Source organism: Mus musculus, chromosome 9 (assembly GCF_000001635.26).
Source record: "Mus musculus strain C57BL/6J chromosome 9, GRCm38.p6 C57BL/6J".
NCBI classification, from domain to species: domain Eukaryota; kingdom Metazoa; phylum Chordata; class Mammalia; order Rodentia; family Muridae; genus Mus; species Mus musculus.
The window spans coordinates 21,362,385-21,378,935 of NC_000075.6; the positions used below are offsets into that span (position 1 = coordinate 21,362,385).

Here is a 16,551-nt window from a genome sequence, read left to right on the forward strand (position 1 = left end):
GTGTATGTGGGAACTCACTGGTTTTGGGGCAGCCAGATCTTGGGATGTGGCATTTAGCTTTTGAATACACTGCAGCATCAGACCAACCCTAGTGTTTCCCGACCCTTTTGTCTATGTAATAAAGAAGGTCTTTCTCTCAATAAAAAAATATACAGTAGGAATAATGTGAGACAATTATGAAAAGTATTAGGTAAAGTAACATTCATAAAATCCAGGCCATTTGTGTTTGGCAACTTTGAATAACAATTTTATTATCTATCTTATCTTGGTGAGTTCAGAGTTATATTTAAATTATTTTTTCATTAGTATCTTAAGTATTTAAATCCTTTAACTTTCATAACTTGTAATTACCAACCTTAAAGGACCACAGTACCAGCGTCTTGGAATCCCTTTGAGGCTTGGCTTCGGAGGCCAGTGCCACCTCTCACCAAAGCTTTAGATGCAATAGTTTGCAGGATGCTTAAACCCCCTTGGCTCTTCCTAATTCTCTGGGTAGTGGCTGGTCTATCCTTACATGGTCTGGAGGTCCAGCCTAGTATCGTCTTCTAGTCAGAGACCATGGTTCTGAGTATCACAGTCCCCTTGTCCCCTGGCAGGGGACCCAGGAATCTCTTCAGAGGTGCACTATTCCCAGTTCTGAAGACGTTCAATTCGCTGAGACAAATATCAGTCTCTTGATTAACTTTGTCTGTTGAAGGAGCGCTCACTGCAGTCTCCAGGGATGCTGTGAGACTCCCTCTGGAGTTAAGTGTTCTGAAACCAAGGAGACTGGAGGAGAGGAGTACCACACCACCTCCAGTAGGATTTGTGTGACAAGATCCATAGACTGAGGCGATTGACCTCAAAAGGGGGAGGCCTCCTGGAACCAGTTATGGAACTGTTCACTGGAAAAAAATTATTTTTTTAATTAGGTATTTTCCTCATTTACATTTCCAATGCTATCCCAAAAGTCCCCCATATCCTCCCCCCCCCGAAAAAATTATTGAGCCGTAGTTTTCATGGCAAACTATCCTCTTTGTTATTCCTTTTCTTTTTTACATGTTCCTGGTAGCCTAGGCCAAAATCTTAAGCAAGAATAATGGGCAAAAAACCATCCCTAGAGATGAGGTCACTAACATGACCTTATCCCAGGGAAACCAACGCTTTACTTTTTAAATCATTTACAAAACTATTATGATAAAAACTTTCCCAACAATAAAATTCCATATGGCTACAAGTGTGTCGTTGGTGGTAACACACTTAATTAGAAAGAATTAAAATAGTTTAAATTTACAAATTGAAGATTTATAAAAAATCAGGCATTAGATGTTAAGTAATAACTGACCATGGGGCTGGAGAGTTAGCTCAGCGGTTAAGAGTACTGACCATAAAGATTTATTAACCTGCTCTTGGAAATATGCCACTAGCCTTGGATGACAGACCCCACTGAATACATCCTTTTAGAATTGTTTTATTTTGATGATTTATATTAAGAATGATGTTACCTGTTCTGTATGTGATTCACTGAATACATAGTTTCAGAGTTGTAATGCTTGGATGATTTTTGTGCTCTACTGTGACAAATGATTTTTGTTGGTATTTGTGATAGTTTTACTGGATACAGTTTCTAAGAGTTGTAATGTTTGTTTTTTTAATGTATAAAATCCCCTGCTTGAGAGTTGCAAAATACACTCAGATTCAAACTGCCTCTGTGTTTGTTTCTGTTTGTCACCACCAAATCCTTACCCATCTAGCTTCGAGGACCCTCATTCCAGGGATCCCCATACCTGACTGGGGTGGTCCATGGCAGAGGAGATGTCATTGGAGGACCAGAGTTAGGATGCTCAGGAAGGCTTCAATGCTGGGGCCAGTTTGCTTTATCTCTCTCCACCTCTCTGCTTCCCAAGTGCTGGGATTAAAGGCGTGGGCCACCACCACTTGGTTACCTTTTCTTTTCTTTTCTTCTCTTTTCTTTTCTTTTTTTTTAAAAGATTTATTTATTTATTATATGTAAGTACACTGTAGCTGTCTTCAGACACTACAGAAGAGGGCATCAGATCTTGTTACAGATGGTTGTGAGCCACCATATGGTTGCTGGGATTTGAACTCCAGACCTTCAGAAGAGCAGTCGGGTGCTCTTACCCACCAGCCCCGCATTTTCATTTTGTACTTTAAAACCACAAGCAAAAGCCGGGCGTGGTGGCGCCTTTAATCACAGCATTCAGGAGGCAGAGGCAGGTGGATTTCTGAGTTCGAGGCCAGCCTGGTCTACAGAGTGAGTTCCAGGACAGCCAGGGCTACACAGAGGAACCCTGTCTCGAAAAACAAAAACAAACAAACAAACAAAAAAAGGCAATGAGAAATCAGAAAACTTTCTTCATAGCCAATGTGCTGTTGCTCTTGCTTTTAGACTGGGTCTCACTCTATAGCCCTGATTGGCTTTGAGTTTAGAGATTTGCCTGCCTCTGCCTCCTGAGTTCTGGGATTAAATGCTTGAAGGTCCACAACCAGTTAAGGATGTATTTAAGGGCTGGAGAGATGGCTTAGTGATTAAGAGCACTGATTGCTCTTCTGAAGGTACTGAGTTCAAATCCCAGCAACCTCATGGTGGCTGACAACCAGCCATAATGAGACCTGACACCCTCTTCTGTTGCATCTGACAATAGCTACAGTGTAGTTAGATATAATAATAAATAAATCTTTAGATCAGAGCAAGCAGGGTTGCCTGGAGTGAGCAGAGGTCCTGAATTCAAATTCCCGGCTCACAACCATCAGTACAGGTACAGTGTACTCATATACATAAAATAGATAAAAATAAATAAATCTTAAAAACAATGTATTTAAATTTTACTTTATTTTTATTAATATATGTTTGCGGGTACCCATAGAGAAGAGAACATCAGAAGAGGGCTGGGATTACAGGAAATTGTGAGCATACTGATACAGTTGCTGGGAACCAAATTTAGGTTCAATCCCTATTAAAGATATTTTAAAATAGGCTTAAGCAGAGAACTGACAGGCAAAGCTCCCCAGTAAGAATTTACTGCAAGCACTCAGGGGCTACGAAGAAGAGAGTATGTTCTCTGCCAGAGTAACATACTCTTAACTTTCTCCAGCCCCCATTTTCAATTTTACAAGTTGTGGTATGAGCTGAATGTGATAAATATTTTTCATTTCAGTATTCCAGATGCAGAGGGAGATGGCTCTCTGCTCTCTGCTGAGATCAAGGCCAGTTTGGGTGAGACATTATCTTAAAAAAGAAAAAGCTGCCGGGAGGGGGTGGGGCACACATTTGATCCCAGCACTTGGGAGGCAGAGACAGGCGGATTTCTGAGTTCAAGGCCAGCCTGGTCTACAGAGTGAGTTCCAGGACAGCCAGGGCTACACAGAGAAACCCTGTCTCGAACCTGCGCCCCCCTCCCCCCCGCCAAAAAAAAAAAAAAAAAAAAAAAAAAAAGGAAGGAAGAAAAAAAGAAAAAGCTGTGGTGCAGGGCTGATGCGACAGCTCCCTGGGCAAAGGTGCTTGCTACCAGGCCTGAGGACCTGAGTCCAATCCCCAGGATCCACCGAGAAGCTGATGTGGACAAGGATTTGGAGGACACAGCTTGTGACAGTGCTTGTCACAGCTGTATCCTGCAGCTCACAAGGTAGTGTGGCTGTGCCCTGACAGTGGTGCACTTTTAAAGGACTTGTTCTTTTTGTATGGTATACATAGGTTTACATGTTCACTTGTGCATGTAGAGGGCAGAAGTGGATGCCCGTCTAGTTGTCTTTATTACTTCTTCAGTCTGTCTCACTAATCCCAGAGCTAGCTTGTTCTGCTAGGTTGGCTAACCAATGAGACCCAAGGGATCCTCTGTGTCTCCTTCCCCAGCCTGGGGTTACAGTTGTACACTACCATGCTCTGCTCTTTACCTGGGTGTAGATAATCAGCCTGAGTTCATCCTTGGGATCTCACATAAAGACAAAAATAGAAATGTCTCTGACCTTCATACAGCGTGTGGCTACACACACACACACACACACGCGCGCGCGCGGAGAAAGAGACAGACAGACAAGACAGAGAGACAGACAGACATACAGACAGACACTGAGAAAGGCTGAAAGAAAAAATAGTTTACTAACGTCTGTCTGCAGGGGCTGGGGAGGCGCCTCAGAAGTAACTCCAGTTCTGGAAGATTCAACACTCTCTTCTGACTTTCAGTGGACCCTGGCACATATGTGATGCACAGACACAACCTGTTGCAGACATACACGCAGTCAAAACACTAAACACATTAAAAAAAGGAATTAAAAATCCATCTGAAAACCCTCAGGCAAACCGTATTAACCATGTCTACCACTTGGCGGCGCTGTTAGAACAGGTGTGTCATTTAGAGCGTATTCCAGATCAGAAGCACCTCAGGTCTCCTACAAATGGGTTCATTTAGAACTTTTTCCTCAAGTTCAGACTTTGGTGAGGTAGGTCTCTAAAACCTAGGAAGGAAGAAAAAAAGCCAGACACCAACTCTGATAGCAGCAATAAATCCCTATAGATGGACACCAGATATGAAGAGCTCCGGACCTGGGAGTTTGAGAGCTTTGTTCTGTTCATCCTTGCCTGGAATTTGCCTGTTTTGTGTGTGTGGTACGGGGGTCTGACCCACGGCCTCCTATGCTAAGGACTCTTTTTCTTTTTTTTTTTTTTCGAGACAGGGTTTCTCTGTGTAGCCCTAGCTGTCCTGGAACTCACTTTGTAGACCAGGCTGGCCTCGAACTCAGAAATCCTCCTGCCTCTGCCTCCCAAGTGCTAGGATTAAGGCCTGCGCTACGGCTGCCCGGCGCTAAGCACTCTTAACACAGGGGCAATCTATTAAACCCTCAGTTGCCTAGTGACATGGTCTTATTTGTAATCTAGCGATATCAAAGTGGAGGCAGAATCTTCGAGTTTAAAGCCAGTGTGGGTAAAATAGCAAAACTGTATCTCAAAAATACAAAAATGAGGAACGGTGAGATGGCTCAGCAGCCTGACAGCGTGAGTAGGAGCCCTGGACCAGTGTTGACAACCGCATGTGCCAGTCTTTCAATGCAGTGTGGATCAAGGTACGGAGACTGACTTCGAATCATGGCGCACGCGCACTCCCAGGAACGCACACGAACTGGAGTCGTCAGAAGGGCCCACCCCTGCTCCATTGCGTCACGTGATAACGGTCGCTCGGAAAAAACCGCCTTTGGAAAAAACAAACGAAATGGATGGGCTCCCGTCAGGTGATTCGGGTCTACCAATAGTGAAAACGAGTCAAGAAACAACAAGAAAGGCCTGTCACGTGATGGAAGCGAAGCCAACCACGGTCACGTGGCCGACCAAACCCGTGAGAGAACTGGCCCGACGTTGACGTCACGCCAACAGACCCAGTCGCTAAGTCAACGTCACGTGATGTGCCCTCCCCCGCCCCTTTCGTCTCACCCGCCTACTGGGGGTTGGGCCTAGGTGGATCGCCCACGTGATGCGGGGGCGGGCCGCTGCCAGTCACGTGGCCCTGCACCTCCCCGGCGCGCGCCCGCCCGCCCGCTCGCTCGCCCCCGGTCCCCGGCTCCTCCTCCTCCTTTTCTCGCCATTGCAGTTGGGACTGAAGCAGCCCCGGCGAAAACCGCGTGGCTTTTTTTTTTTTTTTTGAGGGGGGTTGTGAAGACTCCGGAAGGCTCGTGGCAGGAGGGCGGCGGCGCCTGAAGGCGAAGGACGGGAACACCGGCAAGGTAAGTGGCAATGTGGCGTCTCCCGCCTCCGCCCCTCCCCCCTCCCGTTCTCCCACTTGTCAGCGATGGCTGGGCCAAGAGGACGCTAGTGACAGGTCTGTTGCCATCCCGCCGACCCTCCCCTTCGCTCGGCTCTTCCATCTCTCAGCGTCTCGCTCCTTCCTCCTCCGGCCTCGCTCCCGCGCTTGGCCGTTACTCTTCCCCCATTGTGCCGAGGAAACAAAATGGCGGAGGCAGTGCCCCCGTGCGCGCGCATCCATTCTCCCCCCTTCGTGGCCCCCTCGGCCCAGGCCTGGGCGCTGCCCCCGGGGGGTGCGCACGCACTGTGGTACTCTCCCCTCTCCACGGGCCGCTTACTTTCCCCCAGCCCGAGCTTTTGTCTGTTGCTTTGGCCTCGCGCACGCGCGCACGTGTTGGAGCACACACCCCCTCATATCTAGAGCATCCCAGCCGGCGCAGAAGGGAAAATCTCCTTCCTTTACCCGCTTTACCTCTTTGTTCAGGTACATCCCTGGCTTCTAGGAGGATGCCAGGTTCATCCCAGTTCCTATGGCGGGAAACATGTCTTCTTTGTCCTGAACACGGTCCTGAACAGGGTCCCTGGAAAAGGAGACATGTAGGACTTCTTTCGTGGTTCTCCCTCAGGTTTCTGTGGGTGGGATACTCTGCTGGTTGATTATAGAGTTCTACCACTATTCTACGAGTGGTAGCTAGTGCAGTCACTCAGCCTGCGAAATGAAGTGTGAGGAACAGCAGCAAAGGAGAAAGGCCACTGCAGGTACCACTGCTCTTGTCCAGTAGAGCTGAGAGGTCTTTGACCCTTAGCTGACATGTTGTGGTAGCTCCTGGTTGCTGAGGTATGTGAATGGGATCTGCAGGCCCTAGTTTTGTTTTGTTTTTTTGATTTTTCGAGATAGAGTTTCTCTGTATAGCCCTGGCTGTCCTGGAACTCACTTTGTAGACCAGGCTGTCCTGGAACTCAGAAATCCGCCTGCCTCTGCCTCCCAAGCGCTGGGATTAAAGGCGTGCGCCACCACGCCCGGCAGACCCTAGATATTTTGGCTGTCTAGAAGTCTGCAGTCCAGATTGGAGGCTGGTGATTAGTGCCAGGCTGGCCTTGGCAAAGCTGGGCGCTGTATCAGTCTCTCTTTGCTGATTTGGACCAGCCTGGGATTCCCCTCCTACTGGAGCTGAAAAGGGCGTGACTGTTTTTAGTTTTTCTGATGTAGCTTAATGGTTACCTGTAGGCAGAAGTTCGTTTGGCTTTTTCTAATGTCGTCTCGTCTTCTAGGCTCATGTAACTGTGAATAATCTGTGTGCTGTTCTTTATTTTCCTCAACTTCTGGTCTTTGACTAACTGGCTAAAGGTTTGCTCCTGCCCCCCACCCCCCTCTTTTTTTGAAGTAGTGTCTCACTATGTAGGCCTTGAACTCCTTCTGCCACAACCTTCTCAGGGCTTGGATTATGTTTGTATGTCACTACACCCACAGCATCTTGCTCTATGGGCAAGGCGTCCTAGCATGGTCAGGACTTGGTACAGGAGGAAGGTATAGATGTGAGTTAGAAGAGGTGTTTTTTTTTTGTTTGTTTGTTTTTTTGTTTTTTTTTAGATTTATTTATTATATGTAAGTACACTGTAGCTGTCTTCAGACACTACTATCTGAAGAGGATGTCATGACAATCTCATTACGGATGGTTGTGAGCCACCATGTGGTTGCTGGGATTTGAACTCAGGACCTTTGGAAGAGCAGTCAGTTGCTCTCACCTGCTGAGCCATCTCACCAGCCCTGGAAGAGTCTTTTATTGCACAGGATCTCAGTGTGTAGCCTGAGTGCCTGAGTGGCCTCTTAACTTTTGGAGATCCTCTTGTCTCTGCTTCCTGAGTGCTGGGAACAAAGTTGCGAGTCACCACATCTTGCCAGAAGTTCTTTTTCTCCTTGCTCTCCTCCTCTCCAGATAGAGTCTCATTTTGAAGTCCTTACTGGCCCCAATGCGCCTTAATTTGAGTCAGGGATTGCAGGCTATGCTGGTATGCCTTTTCCTTTTTTTCTTTTTCTTTTTTCTCTTTTTTTCTTTTTTTTTTAAAGCTCATCCTTAACTTTTATTGGTTTAGGGGAGTGATTTTTTTTTTTTAATTTTTTTTATTTTTTGGTTTTTCGAGACAGGGTTTCTCTGTATAGCCCTGGCTGTCCTGGAACTCACTCTGTAGACCAGGCTGACCTCAAACTCAGAAATCCACCTGCCTCTGCCTCCCAAGTGCTGGGATTAAAGGCCTGTGCTACCACCACCCGGCTTAGGGGAGTGATTCTTAAGCTCAAGAAGTGTAGGTGTAGATACTTCTCTTAGCTGTGCAGGTACAGTTTATTGTAAGTGATACATTTAAGCCAGGATCAGCTACCTATTGTCAGTTCTTTGATTACCTTGATCCCTTCTGAAAGATGGGGAGCCTCACCATCAAGTATATCAATGTGTGTGTCCCATGAACTTGCAACTTTTTTTTCTTGAGACTCTGTGTAGACCAGGCTGGCCTCAAACTCAGAGATCCACCTCCCTTTTTCTCCTGACTGTTGGGATTAAAGGCATGCCACTCCTGGCCACTGTTTGTTTGTTTGTTTGTTTGTGGTTTTGGTTTTTGGTTTTTCCCTTTTAAAAGAGGGACAAATGTTGTAGTCCAGGTTAGCCTAGCTTCAGGATCCTGGTTTAGATTTCCCAGAGGTGGGGCTGCCATCCTGCAGGTGATTGAGCCGTCTAGTGCATTAGGACTTATTTTTCCTATGTTCTATAGAGTTGGTGCTTTTTCTTTGATTATAGTAAAGTTCTGGGAGAGAAAGATTTATTTACTATTTTCAGTGTTTTAGAATTAGAGCAAAAGCGGCTTGACTGAAGAGGGCTGTGGCTTTGGAGAAGGAACTAGATTTAAGTGTATTGCTGCAGCTGTGTCTGAAGCTCTAGTGCTTGCCTCCTCCCTGCTTCATTAGCAAGTGCTGAATAGGGAGGGAGGGAGGGAGAGCCTCATCTGTCCTAAACTTTCTAAGCATCTACGAGTTTGGGTATGTTAGGTCCTTGAGATTTTTACAATATGACATGTCTTATGTGATCCTGTTTATAACAATGGATAGTTGAACACTCTGAAGTCACTTTTTCTTTCTTTTTTTTTTTTTTTTTTTTTTTTTTAAAGATTTATTTATTTATTATATGTAAGTACACTGTAGCTGTCTTCAGACACTCCAGAAGAGGGCATCAGATCTCATTACGGGTGGTTGTGAGCCACCATGTGGTTGCTGGGATTTGAACTTTGGACCTTTGGAAGAGCAGTCGGGTGCTCTTACCCACTGAGCCATCTCACCAGCCCTTCTTTCTTTTTTTATTTATTTTTATTTTTTTGGTTTTTTTGAGACAGGGTTTCTCTGTATAGCCCTGGCTGTCCTGGAACTCACTCTGTAGACCACGCTGGCCTCGAACTCAGAAATCTGCCTGCCTCTGCCTCCCTACTGCTGGGATTAAAGGCGTGCACCACCACCGCCCGGCCACTTGTTTTTCTTTATGGGTGTTTTGCCTGCATGTATGTCTGCATACCACATGTCTGTGCCTGGTACCTGAGGAGATGAAAAGAGGACATTGGATCCCAGGAAGAAGCTGGAGTTATTGATGGCTGTGAACCAATGGTGCATGCTGGGAATTGAGTTCTCCAGTGCACAAGTGCTCTAAAACCATGAGCCATCTCCCCAGCCTCTAGCTTCTTTCTTTTTTCTAAATGTTTTGTAGAGGGATGTCCAGTTGAAGTTTTGCTTTTTTCTAATGAAGATACTGAAAATATAAGTGAGGGCAGGCAAGATGGCTCAGTGAGTACTTTGCCGCCAAGCCTGACAACTTAGTTCTGTTTCCAGAATCCACATGAAATGAGAGGACTCGTAGAAGTAGTTCTCTGACCTGCCCGTGTTTGCCGTAATGGTATGGGTATACCCACATCGCATACACAATAAACAATTGGAGTACAAAATTAAAAGAAGAAAACACAAGTAGTTTAACAGTTTGTTTTCTGTCTTGCCACTTGTTTATGTTGCAGTTTTGGGGGAGATGATACCAAGGCCTTGTGCATCCAATTCTAAACAGCTATGATTGCAGCCCTATAAAGTATAACTAATTTGAAAAGAAATAATTGTTTGTTTTGTTTTGTTTTTGTTTTTTTGAGATATGGTTTCTCTGTAACACTGGATGTCCTGGAACTCTTTGTAGACCATGCTGGCCTCAAATTCAATAGATCTGCCTGCCTCTGCCTCCTGAGTTCTTGGCATTAAAGATGTGAGCCACCATCTGTTAAACATTTATTATCCAAGGGCTTTTCTTTCTTTACATTAAAACATGTTTTAATTATGTGTCTGTGCTTGGGTCTGTGCAAGTGAATACAAGAGGCTGAGGAGGACTGTGGTATTTGTTAGATTTCCCTGCAGGGGAAGTCACAGGCTATTGTGACCCACCACTCACAATTCAACTCTGCAAGAACAGCATGAGTTCTTAACCACTGGGCCATATCTAGTACTCCCTCTCCCCCTGCCCCCAAGGGATCTGCCCTCTTTTTTCGAGTCTCACTATGTAGTCCTGGCTGGCCTGTGGTTTTCATGCCTCACCCTCAAAAGAGATATGTTCCTGCTCTACTTGCTGAGCTTGGGTTTGTGCCACCTTCTCTTTCTTTCTGTTGACCTAGCTGTGGCTGTTCTGGAACCTGCTGTGTAGATCAGGCTGACCTGGAACTCATAGATTCACTTCACCTGGTATATATGTATGGGTCATCACACCCAAATTTTCTTTCTTAGATTTATTGCACTTTTGCTTGTGTGCATCCGTGCAGGTACTGTCAACAACTAGAAGAGAATGATGGATTCTCTGGACCTGGAATTACATGGGTGCTGGAGCCACCACCTCCCTTTCTGGAGACAGGCTTTCACTGTGTAGTATGAACTTGTAGCCATTGTCTGTGTGCTGTGTGTGTGTGTTTCCCCTTGGAGACAAGGTTTCTCTGTATAGCTCTGGCTGTCCTGGGACTCACTCTACAGGCTGGCCTTGAAATCACAGAGATCTACCTGCCTCTTCTGAGGGCTGGGATTAAAGATGTGTATCACCACTGCCTGGCCCTGGTGTATGGTTTTAAAGAACAAAGTGTTGCCTTTGATTTGTACTGTTTGGGGAATTTTTTACAGGTTAATTGTTGCTCTTCATTCATAATTTATTTAAAAAGCCCAGGCCAGAGGACTAGGGCTGTAGTCTCAGGAGGCTGCAACAAACGATGATGTGAGCCTGGGAGGAGAGGGGAGCAGAGTTAAACCCATTTAAAACAGTACCAGAGTGTAGGTCCCAGCATTGTAGAAGAAAGCTGCTCAATCTCTTGTCTGTACACAGGGACTTGTACAGCCATGCAGGAAGGGGTCTCTAGTCAGTGTTCTCAGAGGTACTGCAGGATGCCTGACCACAGCTGTACCACTTAGGTGTGTATCTGCCTTGGGGAAGGGACCTTGAATTATTTTTGGTGTGTTTGCTTGAGTCTTATTTATTCGTTTAAGTTTTTTTTAAAGATTTATTTATTTTGTGTCTATGAGTACAGTGTAGCTGTCTTCAGACACACCAGAAGAGGGCACCTGATTCCATTCTAGATGGCTGTGAGCCACCATGTGGGTGCTGGGAATTGAACTCAGCATCTTTGGAAGAGCAGTCAGTGCTCTTAACCTCTGAGCCATCTCTCCAGCCCATTCATTTAATTTTCCTCTGCCATTAAAAATCCAGGGCCTCGGGCTGGTGAGATGGCTCAGTGGGTAAGAGCACCCGACTGCTCTTCCAAAGGTCCTGAGTTCAAATCCCAGCAACCACATGGTGGCTCACAACCATCCATAACGAGATCTGACTCCCTCTTCTGGAGTGTCTGAGGGCAGCTACAGTGTACTTACATATAATAAATAAATCTTTAAAAAAAAAAAAAATCCAGGGCCTCACACATGCAAAGATGTCATGTAGCCCAGGCTGCTTGACCTGCTAACTACCTCTCAAGTGCTGGTGACAAAAGTTAGCAGGATGGAGGCTGAGGCAGGAAGGTGTCAGGTTTGAGGTTAGCCTGTGCTACCAAGTGACAACACTGTCTCAAAACAAAAGTGACTAGATAGGCTGATACTTTTAATCTTAGCATGGAGGAAGCAAAGACAAGCCTGCATCTTGGTGAATTTAAGGTCAGCCTGGTTCATAGTTCCAGGTCAGGTAGGGATATATAGTGGGACACTATCCATGCCCCAAGCTCCCACCAAAAAAAAAAAAAAAAAAAAAAAAAAGGAAAATAAAATGGGGGCTTAGTAGTGGTTAAGAACACTTTGTTTTTCCAGAAGACTTAATTTTGGTTCCCAGCACCCAAGTCTGGAGACTCAGAGTTATCTGAAAGTCAAGCTCTAGGAGATCCAGCACCCTCTCCTGGCTTCTACTGCACCAGCATACATTTGGTATCCACATACACATAAATAAAAATAAATCTTAAAGGGGGGGAAAGAACAAAAGATGGAAGATGGGTTGGAGAGATGGCTCAGTGGCTAAAAGCATTGTCTGCTCTTCTAGAGGTCCTGAGTTTAATTCCTAGCAACCACATGGTGACTCACAACCATCTGCAATAGGATCTGATGCCTTCTTTTGCTGTGTCTGAAGAGAGCAACAATGTACTCACATATAAAATGAAATAAATAAATCTTTTTAAAAAATGGACGATGGACCTGTGAGGTAGCCCAGGGCTAAAGGCGTGTGTTACCGAAGCCCAAGCAAAAGGGGAGAAAGCTGACTCTTGCATCACTTCTCTGACCTCCACGAACAGAATGTGGAGCATGTACATGCACACAAAATAAATACATACATTCAAAAATAGTGAGTCCTGGGATTAAAGGTGTGTGCCACCATGCCCGGCTACCCTCTGACATTTTGTTTGTTTGTTTGTTTGTTTTTGTTTTTCGAGACAGGGTTTGTCTGTATAGCCCTGGCTGTCCTGGAACTCACTTTGTAGACCAGGCTGTCCTGGAACTCAGAAATTCACCTGCCTCTGCCTCCCGAGTACTGGGATTAAAGGCGTGTGCCACCACGCCCGGCCCCCTCTGACATTCTTAACATGATGATTGGGTGAGTGGGTGTCAGTGGTTATGGTGGGATTCTTAAGCCCTGGGCAGTATGCTTTGTCTCCATGTGCTAGTATCAGAGTCTGAGACTGTTGGACTCTGACTTTTCAAGTTGTCTCAGAGGAAGGATCTAGGGTACAGTGTGTTTATCTGGCTTCTTAGAGCTGCAGTTATTTCAGAATGAAATTTCATTTACCACACTGGACAGGGCATCTGTCTTCCTAGCTACAGGCATAGGTAACATGCAAGACCCCATCTTCTTCCCCTCTTTTCCTCTTGTGAATGTATGTGTGGTGTCTTCGCCTTTTGTATGCTGCATATAGTGTGTAGGTGCTAGTGCTGTGTGTGTACAAGTGAATGTGGAGGACCAAAGCTGAAACCAGGTGTCTTCCTTGCTTGCTCTTCATTTGATAGAGGCAGGGTTTCTTAGATGGACACAGAACAGATTTGCTAATCTAGATGGCCAGCTTGCTTAAGTAATTCTTTGCCCTCCCCCCACCTCTGCCCCTGCAATGCTAGGATTACAGGGCTGTTGTGTGGAATCTGAGATTCCAAACTGATCCTCAGGCTTGCACAGCGAGCACTGTGTTACTGAGCTCTCTCCTCCCCTCAGGACTCCAGTTCTTTAACAACGTTAACACAAAGAACTGGCAGTGTGTTTCACTTGTAGAATTCTTACCGGTTTGCTTAAGACCACTTCCAGGACCTCCAGAAAAGTGAAAATTTGGTAACCTTTGGAGCAACCCTCCCCCCTTTTTTTATTTTTTATTTTATTTTATTTTATTTTTTAGATTTATTTATTTATTATATGTAAGTACACTGTGGCTGTCCTCAGATACTCCAGAAGAGGGCATCAGATTTCATTAGGGATGGTTGTGAGCCACCATGTGGTTGCTGGGATTTGAACTCAGGACCTTTGGAAGAGCAGTCAGTGCTCTTAACAACCGCTGAGCCATATCTCCAGCCCCAATAACCTTTGTTATAAGAAAACATACTTGTATGCTGCTCCCTACTAACATAGTTTGAGAGGTGGTCCTGTTTCCCTCCTAACTAGAGAAAGCACATTAGGAAGTAAACTTAAGCCGGGTGGAGTGGCTTTAATCCCAGCACTCGGGAGGCAGAGGCAGGCGGATTTCTGAGTTCGAGGCCATCCTGGTCTACAAAGTGAGTTCCAGGACAGCCAGGGCTATACAGAGGAAACCCTGTCTCGAAAAAAAACAAAAGGAGAAAAAAAAAAAAAAAAGAAAAGAAGAAGAAGTAAACTTAGTAAATTGAGCACTATGTTTTTGTTTGTTTTTTTCCCAATAAGATCTAATCAGGACATGGTGGCATACACCTTTAATCATAGCATTTATGAGACAGAGGCAAGCAGATCTCTGGGTTACAGGCCAGCCAGGGCTATGCAGTGAGACCTTGTTTAACAAACACTCTAAGCTTGAGAATTCCTTGTCTTGCTGCAGGCTGTCTGACTTGAGCTTGGGGAGGGAAGGTTGCCTGCTATCCTCTCCCTGCCTGTTGGCACACTGGGAAGAGGGTTCTCATAGTCCCTTGGAGTTTTGTTAAATATCTTCCACAATATTGCGGCCTCTCACAGTTCAGGAACAGTTGATAATTTTGCTACATCATATTTTTAGTATTGTAGTTCTGACAGCAGAGTTGTAGGTACACTGGTTTCTTTTGCAGTTAGGGGAGCAGATCAACCTACTCTGCACATGAAAGGCCTGTGTACTCTTGCACCACAGTCCTGCCTGCCCCATGTTCTGTTGATCCTTACAGTCTACTACTCTGACCCAAAGCTGTTTCCTTCTTTCTTAAAAAAAAATCTGTGTGTGTGTTTTGCATGCATGTATGTATTTGTGCAACCTATGTGTGCAGTGCCCAAGGAGGACAGATGAGGGTGTCTGATTCCCTGGAACAAATTGTTGTAAGCTGCATGTGGGTATCCGGAACTGAACCCTGGTCCTCTGCAAGAGCGTAAGTGTTGTTAGCCACTGAGACATCTCTCCAACCTCTCGTAAATTTTTGTTTAGTTTTTTTGTTTGTTTGTTTGTTTATTTTGGTGGTATTGGGAATTGAGTGCAAGGTCTTTACCGTCAAGCTGTGCCCCCAGCCCACACGCTACCTTTTTTTTCTGGTCTCACTGTAACTCTAGTTAGCTTTGAACTCCTTAGGTATACCTGGCTAGTCTCAGAAATTCACCTACCTTTGCCTCCTGAATGCCAGGGTCAAAGGCCTATGCCACCACACCTGACAGAGCTAGAGTTACAGGGGTTTGTGAGCCCATCAATGTGGCTGCTGGGGACTAAACTCAACTGTATATCTTCCTGAGACATGGTCTCTTGCATCTTGGGTTTGCCTTAAACTGCTGGTCTTTTATGCCTTCACCTGAGTACTGGGATTATAGGACTGCATCACACCTGCTCATTGAGGATATCCTAACAGAAATAGAGGGGAGACCTTGAAGGGGGCAGTCCCTCACATTAATGTTTGAATTGAAGGTTATTCTTGTTAATTTTTGCATGGCTATAGAAACTGGTACAGGTAGAACAAGGGCCCCTTGAGAGAATTATAATTGAGACTTTCTTTTTAACTTCACAGTAAACACTATTTTTCTTTTCTTTTTTTAACGTGTGAGGATTTCCCTGTAAGTATGTTACGCACCCAATGCTTGCAGTGTCCTCAGGGGCAAGAGGGGAGGATATCAGATCTCCTGGAACTGGAGTTAAAGATGCAGATAGTTGTGAGCTGCTGTGTGGATGCTGGGAACTGAGCTAGCCTTGAGAATTTGTATGAGAGCTTTTAATCTCTTGTGAAAGTTTAGATTGCTGGCAGCTGGTTGGGCTGCTTTTAGATTGCAGGAGTCTGGGGTGGAATCAAAGGTGAAGAAAGGAACTGTCGGGTGCTGCACAGTGCTGTCAGCTTACAGCCACATTTACTGTCAGATGAGTATGTCCCTTCCTTCAGGACCATTCCCCACAGTGTTGGGAAGAATTGATGATTTTCTGTTTTGTTCTTCAGCAGGACAGTGTTGGAAACATTTCCTTGTATGTAATTAGAGGTGGAAAGATGTCCAGCACACCGTAGGCTTAAGGCTTCGTGTAGACTTGGAATGCTGCTTCAATAATAAAAGGGAGAGAACGTGTTCCTTGTCCCTGACCACTTGGAAGTTCTTAATCTCCATGCCTCCCTCAGCCCTCAGCTTCTCAGAGAGGCTGGTTGGTGTCTGTTGTGGTTTTTCCTGATGCTGTTTGTATCCTGGTGTTGATTCGGTTTCCTCAAGGGGTGTTGCCCCCAACTAGCAGCCCATCATGTACTCAGGTAATCTCTTACCAACCTTCTCCCCACTCTAGCTGGTCGGTAAAGGCTAGAGCCTATGATTGGACAGAGTTTTAAGTGGGACTAGAGGTTTGAGAGTGGGTGCAGGGAGAGAGGCAGAAGAGTAGGAGAGGCCATGATGGACCAGAGCCATGTGGCCAGGAGAGGAAAGGGGTCTTATAGCTGGGGAACAAATTAGTGTAATGTTTAGATCTGCCCAATCTAGGCTTATAGCTTAACATTATAATAACTGGGTTGTGCATCTTTTTCTGTAGGTTTATTGGGATTGGAAATTCCAGCAATGGGTGTCCTGGTGTCTGAGTTGAGTCCCGGCCCTGGAGACATGTGTAGATCTGTGTGGAGTGATGTGGCAGGAGCTGGGGGC

General features: G+C 45.5%; 1 protein-coding gene and 1 long non-coding RNA gene across 45 annotated transcripts in view; one reads left to right on the forward strand and one right to left on the reverse strand.

Moving 5' to 3' along the window:
• Positions 1-225: 225 nt before the first annotated feature.
• Gm36198 lies at positions 226-8,500 on the reverse strand. Of its 3 annotated transcripts, none has more exons than XR_870571.3 (3): positions 5,076-5,430; positions 4,105-4,455; positions 226-884 (listed from the first exon to the last, which is right to left on the reverse strand). It is a non-coding gene; the product is annotated as a predicted gene, 36198 (long non-coding RNA). The 3 variants fall into 3 exon arrangements; XR_379180.4 differs by having other exon boundaries at positions 4,105-4,218; positions 4,311-5,430; XR_870570.3 differs by adding an exon at positions 6,207-8,500 and having other exon boundaries at positions 229-884; positions 4,105-5,187.
• Positions 5,347-16,551, forward strand: part of Ilf3 (interleukin enhancer binding factor 3) — a 37,633-nt gene continuing 26,428 nt past the window's right edge. For 13 of the 42 annotated variants that reach the window (XR_003947790.1, XM_030244071.1, XM_006510037.4 and 10 more), the window contains exon 1: positions 5,515-5,715. The gene's annotated coding sequence lies outside the window, so the exon portion shown is untranslated. Of the gene's footprint in view, positions 5,716-5,736; positions 6,219-11,112; positions 11,199-16,551 lie in introns of those variants that run through there. The other 29 variants (XR_001778802.2, XR_001778803.2, NM_010561.3 and 26 more) reach the window with 12 other exon arrangements.